Raw genomic sequence first — 12,151 nt, 5'->3', positions numbered from 1 at the left:
AGGATGAGCTCTCATCTGTAGACTAGAGAGAGAGAGAGACAAACCGAGCAAATAGACATTACTTAACAACAACAAACCCTTGGCCTTGGAATCTAACACTGAATAATAAACATTGGGGAGTGCGGAAGATCACACAAGAGGTGACGGGACACGGCTGGAGGATTGTGCTGGTGCAGGGTGCAGTAATTTCCTAGATCAATATCATAGCGTTTAATGCCATCTAACAGCCTAAAATAATAAACGTTTTTGCAAAGAGGCATGTTCAAAGGACCCAGGAGATACTCCTCAGGTGCCACAGCGTTCTGCTCTTTGACGTGAGCTGTCTTCCTCGGGACCATCTCCTTGCGACACTCTACATCCACCTTGGGTAAAAAAAATCCAAATGTCCATATAATATCAGCATCGTGCCAGTTGCTTTTTCCTTCTGGGTTTGCAAGCAACAAACTGGGATTTGGGAACTAAATTCAAAAGACAGCATGTGAGGAAGGTTCTGACAGGACCCACATGGGGGGCTTCTATTGGCCTCTCTCCAGCGCCCCCAGGAGAAAGAGTCTTTGCCACTCTCTATTGTAACCCTGAGAGCATCTCTGAGGTTTTGTTGCAATTTAAGTTTTCAGCGATGGCGGCTCAAGACACAGTGGGCTGCAGTGTGATGGAGCTAGGGTTCCCGTTTAAGTTCCCAGGCTGGTGGAGTGATCCCCATCCCAGTCGCCCCTCCCATGGCCACCACAGTCTTCAACAGCAGATCTTTGGTTTCCTCCTAGGTAAGACGTTTCTAGCAACGGCGACTGTGAGGTGAGGGTTTGAGAAAGCACACAGCCAACCCAGTTCAGGACAAGCACGCCTTAACGATTGTCCCGAGCTGCCCTGACCAATGTAGTCAGCAGCCATATGTTTCTATCCCAGTGGTTTATCAGACTGGGGAGATGACACAAAGGGCTGGAGCACTGGCTTTGCATGCGGGAGGCGTGTCCATCTCTGGCACCACTTAGTCTCCTGAGCCCCACCCAGTGTGCCCCCCTAAACCAGCGGAGTTAATCAGCAATTGAGCTGTTTTCGCTCCAGAGACCTCATTTCCCAGGCTCAACAGCCACCTGTGTCTGAGGCCTACCATATTGGATAGCGCAGAGGAGGAACTTTTCCATCCCCACTGAGTGTTTCACGGGGCAGCACGATGCCTCTGTGTCATTCGCTAGGATCTTCCACAACTGCCGGGCCTTAGGCCTGCCCCAAAACACTCACTTTGAGTTGGAAGCTTGCCTCCCAGCCCTGGCCACGTGTGAGTCAGGTGAGGCCATTCTTGGAAGGGTGTTGTTTCCAGAGATAGAAATAGTGAGCGAAGGCTCCCCAAGTGAGACAGCCTCTCTAGGAGCTGGGGCTATTAGTGTTGAGAAGACGGAAAGTTCCCGACAAGGCGAACCTGCACACAGGACTCCGTTCTTTGTTATTTTTGTTCGATGGAGTGCTCGGCAGGCTACCGCAGAAGGGGTGGGGGAAGATTCCAATTTTGAGTCAACAGAGGAAACATTCTTTGCAGGTAGAGTTTGGAAAGGACAACTAGCCTGTTTTCCAAACAGAGTTTTGTAAATAACTGACAGGAGGTGGGCTGTGCTATCAAAGTATTAACTGAAATGATGGGGGTTAATCATTAAACCTGCTAGGTGGTGGCTAGCTTCTTTCTCTCATATTCTAATCCGGGTCACAGAATGGCTAAGGCGGCTTTGAGTGGACGTGGATACAGAAGCAAGGAACAAAAACAACGTTTGTCCTTTGCTGTGCTTGCCTTGAGTTTTCCACTCAAAAACTGTGCTGTGTGTTGGGGCTGGAGCGATAGCACAGCGGGTCGGGCGTTTGCCTTGCACGCGGCTGACCCGGGTTCTAATCCCAGCATCCCATATGGTCCCCTGAGCACTGCCAGGGGTAATTCCTGAGTGAAGAGCCAGGAGTAACCCGTGTGCATCGCTGGGTGTGACCCCCCCCCCCCCAAAAAAAACCCGTAAACTGTGCTGTGGTTGTTCTTTTCCCTGGTCACTTAGTAAACTAGTCCTATCACCGTATCACTGTCATCCTGTTACTCATTGATTTGCTCGAGCGGGCACCAGTAACGTCTCCATTGTGAGACTTGTTGTTACTGTTTTTGGCATATAGAATACACCACGGGCTGGGGCTGGAGCAATAGCACAGCGGGTAGGGTGTTTGCCTTGCACGTGGCCAACCTGGGTTCTATTCCCAGCATCCCATATCATCCCCTGAGCACGGCCAGGAGTAATTCCTGAGTGCAGAGCCAGGAGTAACCCCTGTGCATCGCCAGGTGTGACCGAAAAATCGAAAAAGAAAAAAAAACAATACACCACGGGGAGCTTGCCAGGCTCTGTGCGGGCAAGATACTCTCACAGGAATTCTTCAAATTGAAATAAGTTTGATATATAGCATTGTGTGATTTTGAATTGTTCAGCACGTTGATACATTTTTACAGGTATATATCACACTGTCATACTAAGATGAGCAAGATAGCATAGCTAACACCTCTATCATCTAATATAATGATAATTCACTTTGTCCTGTGAACATGCTAGACCTGGCCTCTGTGATGTTTATAATACAGGATTGCTGTCTATAATCACTATGATTTGCCTTAGATTGCCAGGATTTCTATATCTATGCTGCAAGTGACATGGGCGGGGGTGACAAATATTGAAAGTTATTTCAAAGGAAGCTCAACGTGCAGTTTAGTCTGTTTCCCCAGTTTATCTGAGCATGTTTTCAAGAGAATTGGTCCATTTAGCAGGAGCGGTAGACTCCAAACCCCAGAGTATTCTCTTTGCGTTAAGGTAGCAGATTTCTTCCTCTGCCTGATTATTCCAGGATAAGCCCTGTGATCTAAGAGGGAACAACATGCTGCTGTATCCAGGGTAAGGGGATTAACAGTCTTGTGCTTGTAACACACAGCCCAGCTCCTATTTAGTTCTTTTGATTCCAGAAACAAGAGCCCATTCTTACCACCCTGGGATGCAGTTGGCCTGTTTGGAGCCATTGATGAGAAATCCTGTGGCGCCAAGTCTTAGAGAATTACCTTCAGACCCGGCTTCCCACACTTGAGAGAAGGAGTGGGCACTTGTACCTCTTGCTGCTTTGCGTAAAGATACTACTTGTGTCTGTTTTCAAATCAGCTCTTGGTTAAAACAGTAAACCAAAAGGATTTCTGTTGTGTTTGCAAAGAATTCCGTCACACTGTCCACATTTTGCATCTTGTAAATGTCAATTTCCTGTTTAGCTATTCTAAGGGCATTTTAACTTATTAGATTGAAACATACTAAAGTTTTTTTGGTATTTTAAATGAACTTTATTAAAACTAACACTGTAGATTAAAAGCTGTTTTATGTTTATATTTGTGGAAATATTTGTTTACAAGAATATATATATAGTTCATATCTTCCATAAAACATGATGCCACATCATACTCAATACCTAAGTTTGACTCTCTCAATCTTTTTTTCCCCTTTTCCCTAGATAGCTCTCCTCATTTCAAGACCAAAACACAGGATTCATAAACATGTTTAACTTTTTTACATTGTTTTTCATTTTAAATGGTTTGTTCATCAGATTATAAAATTTCAGGTGTGTAGCTTAAAACTTCTATATTTGTGGGAGGATTCCCCATATTTTCTTTTTTTTTTTTGCTTTTTGGGTCACACCCAGCGATGCTCAGGGGTTACTCCTGGCTTTGCACTCAGGAATTACTCCTGGCAGTGCTTGGGGGACCATATGGGATGCCAGGGATCGAACCCGGGTCGGCCGCGTGCAAGAGAAACACCCTACCCACTGTGCTATCGCTCCAGCCCCTCCCCATATTTTCGTCAAAGCTCCGATACCATCTACTACAAAAAGTTTCCTCTAACCTCCAAAAAAGAAATTAAGAATATAACTTCATTCACTATTGCATCAAAAATAAGTAAAGACATAGGATTAAATTTAACAAAGAAGAGATGAAAACCTTCGCAATGAAAATCACAAGAAATTAACTGATACCTCCAGGCTTGCATGGAGTAGGGAATGGACGCCTTTCCCCCATCTCCCTGTGCTTCCCGCTGCCTGGCAGTCACACCCATGAACTGCCTCTGGGCTCCATATAAGCTCATTAACGGCCATAATACAGAGATCACAAATAAATCTTGTAAGAGAGCAACATGCTGCAGAGATGCCTCCAGACCCCCAAATCACTATCCAGTTAAAAACTTAACTCCAGCTTTAGCACCCTATTTAAAATTTTAAAATTCGTGCAGCATGCAGCTGCAAAAGTGGCTGTGCGATATCTCATACTTTATGCCACTGGTATACCAAGAGTAGCACAATGCATTTGAGGGAGTATAAGGTAGAAGACAACCTATCTTGTTCTATCTACCTATCTATCTATCTATCTATCTATCTATCTATCTATCTATCTATCTCTCTCTCTCTCTCTCTCTCTCTCTCTCTCTCTGTCTATCTATCTTAGCACACAAGGCTCAACCTGTAACAACGTTAGTGATTTTTTTTATACAGGAGGTTAATGGCTCCTCTGCACAATTTTTGCACACTTTCCTCTAAGGAAACCTTCTTGATCATTTTTAGTGCATTATTCATAATGAACAATACAAAATAAATTATTTAGCATCTGTCTTTGGGGCACCCTTGGGTGGTGGTGGGAAAATTCAAAATAATGATGGTGGGAAGGTATAATGGTGGTGGGATTGGTGCTGAAATATTGAATTTAATGAACTATTGTGAGCAACTTTATAAAAATAAAATTAAAAAGGAAATACATAAGACATTGTTAAAGCAAGAAAATACAGAGATCTGGAATATATGTGACATGAATAGGTAGAATCTATATAGTTAAAATGTCCAACTTAGGGGCTGGAGTGATAGCGCAGTGGGTAGGGTATTTGCCTTGTATGTGGCCAACCCGGGTTCAATTCCCAGCATCCCTTATGGTCTCCTGAGCACCGCCAGGGGTTCCTGAGTGCAGAACCAGGAATAACCCCTGTGCTTCGCCGGTTGTGACCCAAAAAGCAAAAAAAAAATTGTCCAACTTACCTAATGCTTTATACAGATTCAATGCAATCTTTACCTGTTAAAATTACAATGATAATTTTAAGGAACTAGATAAAAATGAAAATTTATCTGGAACCACTAGCTAAAGCAATTTTGAGAAAAAGGGATAAATGGAGATATCACAATTCCTGGCTGCAAACTATATTACTAAGGACGTTTTGATTATGATCAAAACGACATGGCATTAGAATAAAAACAGACCCATGACTTAACGGGGCTATGACCATGTAAAGGAAAATCTCTTCCAAAAATCAAGTTGGGAAATCTGAATCTATTGAAAATTTGGCAGATACAAGAGATTGAACTGAATCACTCTCAAACTCTATACATAGAAATAAATTGAAAATGGATGAAAGACTTTAACACAGGACACATTTCATGATATCAGGTTAGTGAGGTGTTTGGGGATTTGGGAATTTCATCATTTTGGCAATTATAGGCACACAGGGGAAGATAGAGGATTATTGGGGGAACCTGCTCCAGAACCCTAGGACGACCCTGAAAATCAGCCCTGTCTCCTTCTCCCCACCCTTGTGCCAAGCCAGAGCTTTAAGCTACATTTCTTGGCTCAAGAGGGAATCACCTCAGCATTGTTGGTTTGTGATCAAAGCAGAGAAAGTGCTTGGACAATGTGACATGTGAGTCTCTGGGGACCCTGGCAGACTTCTCAGAGAAGAGAAGGATCTAGCTGGCTTCTAAGGTAACTAGAAAAAAACACTAATATTTTCGGCAAATGGGAGGAGACGCCTTCCCTAATCACAGTTTAATATCTGTACCAACAGAGCCTTGAGTTACCCAAACCCAGCATGGAGCTCAGGCCTTGCAGAACGATGTCCCACTACACGTGGGCAACTGCTTGACTGGAAATTTCAGCAAGTCTGTGGCCAGCGTATACCACCAAGGGGAACCAGACATCCATGGCTGGGCCTAGATCCATTGAGCTCGGACAGAGGATGTATCTGGTGATCAGAAGAGGAGAGGGAACAGCACGGAATTTCATATGTTTGCTGGTCCTCTGCATCGAAGCAGTCACTAAAGGAGACTCGGGACAACTCTCTCCTGCCACACACAACTGAGGAAGTCAAAAACAAACCGTACCTTCAATCCAGGAACTACGGCGCCTCCTAGTGGAAAATAAAGCAAACAGTGACTGAATAAGAAAATCTTCAGAAATCAACCTAAGGGCTGGAAAGATACAGCCCAGTAAGTAGGTAAGGTGCAGCATACCCAAATTCGATCCCTTGCACTACATAAGGTAAGCACTGTTGGTGTGGCCCGAAAACCAAAAACCAAAATAAATAATCTAAATGACATGGAAATGGGAACTCTAACAGATGATGAATTTCAAATAACTATTGTGAAGAAGATCAAGGTAATAAAATTCACACTAACATAGAAACAATTATTGAAATAACAAAGAAATATACAATCAGAGGAAGTTCTTTATTAGCTATGAAAAATCCAGTGAAACTGAATATGAAAAGCCCGATGGAAAGTACAACTAAGCTCAATTTCAGAGGATTTGAAATTGAAGGTAAGATTCAGCAATGACTCAAATGCAAGAGGAATAAAATAAATAAAAAGACACCCCTTTGAGAACTTTCAGAATACACTAGGATTTTAGTGTTAGGACAATGATAATACAGAAAGAATGCAAAGAGAAAGAAACAAACAGATGGTCTACTACATACTGTGAGATTCCCAAACATTCTTTTAAAATTTAAAAAAAAATTTAAATTGAGATCCCCAAACTTAAGCAAAAAACTCACCCTAGAGGTCCAGGAAGCTGTGAGAACACAAAAATTTCTAAATGCAAAAAAGTATCTGCTAAGAACATCACTATCAAACCATTCAATTAAATATATATGCGATACAATATTATTTAGCGATTTAAATAAAATTTTCCGTATGCTGCAAAGTGGACAGAAGGCTAATAAGGGAAAGAGACAAAGCAATCTATGTCAGAGGGAGAAAGACAAAACACTGGATTACTTCACCTACTTATACTTCCCTGGAATAAGGAAAAGAAGTTGAATGGACAAAACAAAACAGACCAGTGAATTTTTGATTTTGGAGACACACACCAGCATTGCTCAAAGGCTACTCCTGGGGGAGTAAGGGGATCATGTAGTGCCAGGATTGCAAAGCAGGTGCTCCATCCCTTTGAGTCATGTTTTGACTCCCAATTAATGAAATTTGACAACAGAGGCTAAAAGAGGGGAAGTGGTGGATGGTGGGAAGAAGGGTAAAGAGATATGATGTGGGGATGGAGAGATAGTACACTGGATAGGAACTTGCCTTATTTTGTTTATTTTTGATTTTGGGGGCCACAGCTGGTGATGCTCAGGGGTTAGGAATCACACCTGGCGGTGTTCAGGGGACCCTGTGAGATACCGGGAATGGAACCAGGGTTGGCTGTGTGCAAGGCGAGGACCTTACCTGCTGTCGTATCTCTCCAGCCACAGTCATGCTATTTTAAAACAAAACTGTATCTTGGCAAGTAGAGTGAAAGAAAGAATACCTACCCTCCACCACCGCTCCTCCGTCAATTAAAGAAGCTTCTGCAAAATTTAGTTTCCCAGAGGGTCTATTTTGGAAAAACTTAGTGAAATATTCATCCATCTATTTATCTTAACACCATAAATTTTTCACTTTGTCTTTCGGGATAATTAAGAAGCAATGAGCAGAATCCACAGATATAATTGCTCCATTAATTAACGCATTCATCTATGTACTCATTTCACAATCACTGAACACCACATGGACCACACTTCCAGAATTCAGTGCTGATTCACACAGGGATAATTGAGGCTTTGCCCTCATGCCCCAGAGCCCAGAGAAGACGATTGTGAAAATACTGTGCACAAATGACTGCTTAACACCCTGACTCTGAAGCTGGGGTTGTGATCAGTGGGCACAGGAAAGGTCCCTACCTCCCATCACTCTCTCTTCTCCCACCACTGCCCCTTGGAAGACACTCCCCTGGTACGGTGATGAGGTGGCAGACCAACTAGTCCCCCACTGCCTGAGTTTGATCTCTTGCTGGGCTTTAGCTTCCTCCTGAGGGAGCAGCCAGAGCATCACATGTTTCCAAAGCAGCCTCCTAAGAGCAGGAAGCCCCGGCCTCCTGTATGCCTCGGAATTAGACATTGTCCCTGCCAGCTGTGTCCAGAGCAGGGCTGCGCCATCCTCCTGGTCCTCCCCCAACAGCCTCCTTACTTTAAGGAGTGGGTTACTTGTATTAAATGTAACTGCCTTTATCTTCATGAAATAGTAATATGTCTTAAATGTTTAAAAACATACATTAGTAATTTTTATCAGCATCAGCATTCTGCTTATTGGTAAGTTATTTAATCCAAGGCCAAGAGGTGTCCATTGTTGGTACTGTCTGTTTCTCGTTTTGTCTGTATTGTACAGATGAGGGAGACCATGTGACATTCCTTTTTTCTCTGACTTATATTGCCTAGCATGGTGACCTCCAGGTCCACCCATACTGCAGTGAAGTGCACGATTTCATTTTAGGCTGCATCAGATCCCATTGTGTGTATATGACACAGCTTCGTTATTCATTCGCTTGAACGTCCTTGAACATTTGGGTTGCTTCTACATCCTGGCTGCTGTGCTAAGCGTTTCAGTGAACGCAGGGGTGCATAAATGATTTTGAAGTAATGATTTTGTATTTTGGAGGTAGATGCCAAGAAGTAGAATTTTAAAAAAATCACCCTGACTCTTTTTTCTCAACATGTTCAGCACAAGGGAACATTTCGACTTGCTTAAATCATTAGACTTCATTTTCTTTGCAGAAGCAGCACAAAGGAGGGATAATCGGTGTTTTTCTGCTGAAGAACACTCTGACCTGGAGAAAAAATTAGCCTCATTTTCCCCCACCCGTTAACTGAGATGCAATCTTGGAGAAATGCTGGTAACGGTGCTTCTTAAAAGACACTAGCCTGGTGCCAGGGAGTGATCCAGAGAAATGTGTGCTGTGTTCAAACAGTATAAGAATTGGCAGCCAGATCCATAGTACAGCAGGTAGGGTGCTTACCTTCCATGTGGCTGACCGAGGTCCAATTCCCAGCACCCCATATTTTCTCCCGAGCCCACCAGGAGTGATCCATGAGCTCAGAGCCAGAAGTGATTCCTGAGCACTTTGGGCTGTGGCCCCAAATGAGAGAATCAGAATTTAAGAAAATTTCACGTAGTTATAATGAAAGCCCTCATGCTGATGGATGCCAGGCCCTCCTGTCTGAATATAACTATTTCTTAGTTTGAGAGGCCATTTGTATCCCTTCTGAGGAAGCAAGTCAGGACTGTTTATGAATCCACTGCCTTGTCTTACTCTTCTAGACCATCTCCTGAGCCCATGGCGGTGGTGGGTGAGTCAGAATAACTGCTTGCTCCTGTCTTTGTATTACATAAATCTATCAGTGTGTGATCTTATTGGAAAAATATGTATTTCCAGAAGTGTTGCTTAGAGAGAACCTGGGCAGCAATGGATCTCAAGGGACAGCTTTCTGTCCACCCACCACTCCCAAAGATATTTGGGGCTGTCTGGCCAGACTTTTCTTTCAGGATTAGTTTTGCTACTATCATGTGGTCTGCAGAGAGTCCAGGGATGGTGTCTATACCTGTGAAAGAATAGACAAGTCAGAATTCTCCAGCAGCCACTGTTGAGAGGACTGAGGGTAAGGAAAAGTGTGCTGGATTCTGCACTCATATCCCCAGTGACATATTAAATAGTCCCTATCGATATAGCCAAATCAAGACATAAACATTATCTGGATGGTACTAGATGACATTTCCCAGATTTCCTTTCTTTACCTTTTCCTGCTCCAGAATCTACTCCTCCAGGTTGTGACACTTTCTGCATCTTCCTTGGTTTTTTCTGCCTCTGTGTATCACTTTCTGCCCTTTTGAAGAGACGGGTGTATTTCTCACATGGCTGTGGGGCTGACCCACCATACTCAGAGAGCCTTTGGAAATGGGAGTGTGCTTTGAGGTTCTGTCTGTGCCTGGAATGTTGTTGCAGTGAGAGAATGGAGATGAGAGTAACTGTGGGCTTTCTGGCCAAGGACTGTCCCAAGTTCAGGGGCTTTCCCACTCTGATTGCCAGCACTGGCCTCAGTGACATCCCCAAGCTCCTCCTGGTAAGTGGCAGAGAGTGAGATGCTCTGTGTCAAGCCCAGGGACTGGGAGGTAGGAAACTACCATATAATGCTGCGCTTTAGCACTTGAGCCCAAGGGTCCTATCAGTTAGTCCCTGTGTCCATGGAGAATATTGGGTTCTGTTGTTCAGCACCAACTAAAAACATTTTGAATTCTGTATTTCTGAGTAGATAGGAACTTTATTTATATGTCCGAGTGTTCTATTTATTACACACATTCCTATGCAGTGGCAACAGTGATTGCATGTAAAGAAGTTGCATTCATAGAAGAGTGAGTGTGGTTCCACTGTGATGGGGACAGGCCAGGGTTCGGGGCCACCCTTGTGTCAGTGGATTTGCTTACACCCTCCTGCTCTGGCATCAGTTTCCCTTAGAGCATCTGTGCCCAGCTGGTGCAGTGGCCATTTCCCACTTTATCTCCTACCTCCCCTCTTAGGAAGCAAACTGAGTGGGAGAAGGGACGTTACTTTAGTGTCAGCATCCTCTCTGACTCTAAAGGGGAGAGCCGTGAAATTTGTGTTAACGCTATTGAAAGTGGTTTTTGATGAAATGTCCAAATGAGTTCCTATATGATTTCTGCTTTCCTCTGTGATTCCAGAAATATTCCTCACTATTAGCTTAATTTCTCATAGTGGTACCTGCTTCCCAGACAGCTACTTCCCATCCTGACTCTGGAATTCTTGTTTGTGACACTTACCTTTTGAAAGAATGTGTGACTCTGGGTGAGGCCTGTGTACCTGGCACTGATCTTGTCCTGGAGTGGTCCTTTGGCAGCATTTAGTGACTCATTCGTTGTCAGACCCAGAGCAGTTGCCATGGAAGCTGTTTAATATCCTCCCAGCCATTCTTTCACAGAGAAAATCTGCACAAGATCCCCATCACTGAGCAGCCTTCTTTGCTTTAAGGTGTGGGATACAGTCCCTGGCTGAATATACTCTGTTTGCCTGATGTATTTGGCTCTTGATGGACATGTAGCTTTTTTGCTATTCTGACAGAGTACTCGAAGAATGTCTGTGTGCGTTGTGTGTGTGTGTGTGTGTGTGTGTGTGTGGAGGGGGAGCATACTCTGCTGTGTAGGGAACTCTAAATGCCATCCCACAGTGGCTGGGCTCATTGGTACCCCTGATACACAGCATGGCCTGGAACTCCAGTTCTCTCCATCCCATCTAGCCTAGCTCTTATTTTTATTTTAACTACTGACAACTGGAGTTTCCAAGAAGTAGATTAATTTTTATATTGTGTTTTCTGGGCTGGGTTCATAACTTAAAGGCCAGGAGTATGCTCCTACACTGTCTTCACTGTGTTCAGTCTCTGGCATTGTGTATTTCCCGGAACCCAAGAGTATAGACCTAGAATATAAACCCTGCAAGGCCATCTTGGTCTTTGGTGGCCCCCAATACCATGGGCCAAGTGGTGGTGTATCCTGACCCAAGCTTTCAGCCCTCTCTCCTGGTTGTATTGTTGGAAGTGGGCCCCTGGCTCCAGCAGTCCACCCCCCACCCCCATTGCAGTTCCCAGTGAGACCAAATATCCTAAGTATTTGCCAACTCACAGCATCCCATAGAACCTGGGGGAAATGTTTTTGCCCAGATGATACCAGGGCTTGGGAGACCAAGCTTGATTGTTTCTGCCAGCAGAGGGCACTGTCCTTCAATGGTTCACACCCGTGGAACATGCCCACAGTACCTACGATGCACTGAATTTCTGGCAATGACTGGAGAATCATTTCTATTTCCACACTGGGGCTGTTACAACTTGGCATCCAAGAAGAGGGGCCGTGGATTCTACTAGAACCGCAAAACTGAAAAGTTCATGCAGCCAGGAAAATCTTGCCCCAAATTTTAGTTGTCCCAAGGTTTGGAAAAACAATTTGTATACCCCATCGCGACATA

Source organism: Sorex araneus, chromosome X (genome assembly GCF_027595985.1).
Source record: "Sorex araneus isolate mSorAra2 chromosome X, mSorAra2.pri, whole genome shotgun sequence".
Taxonomy (NCBI): domain Eukaryota; kingdom Metazoa; phylum Chordata; class Mammalia; order Eulipotyphla; family Soricidae; genus Sorex; species Sorex araneus.
This window is presented reverse-complemented; position numbering follows the sequence as displayed.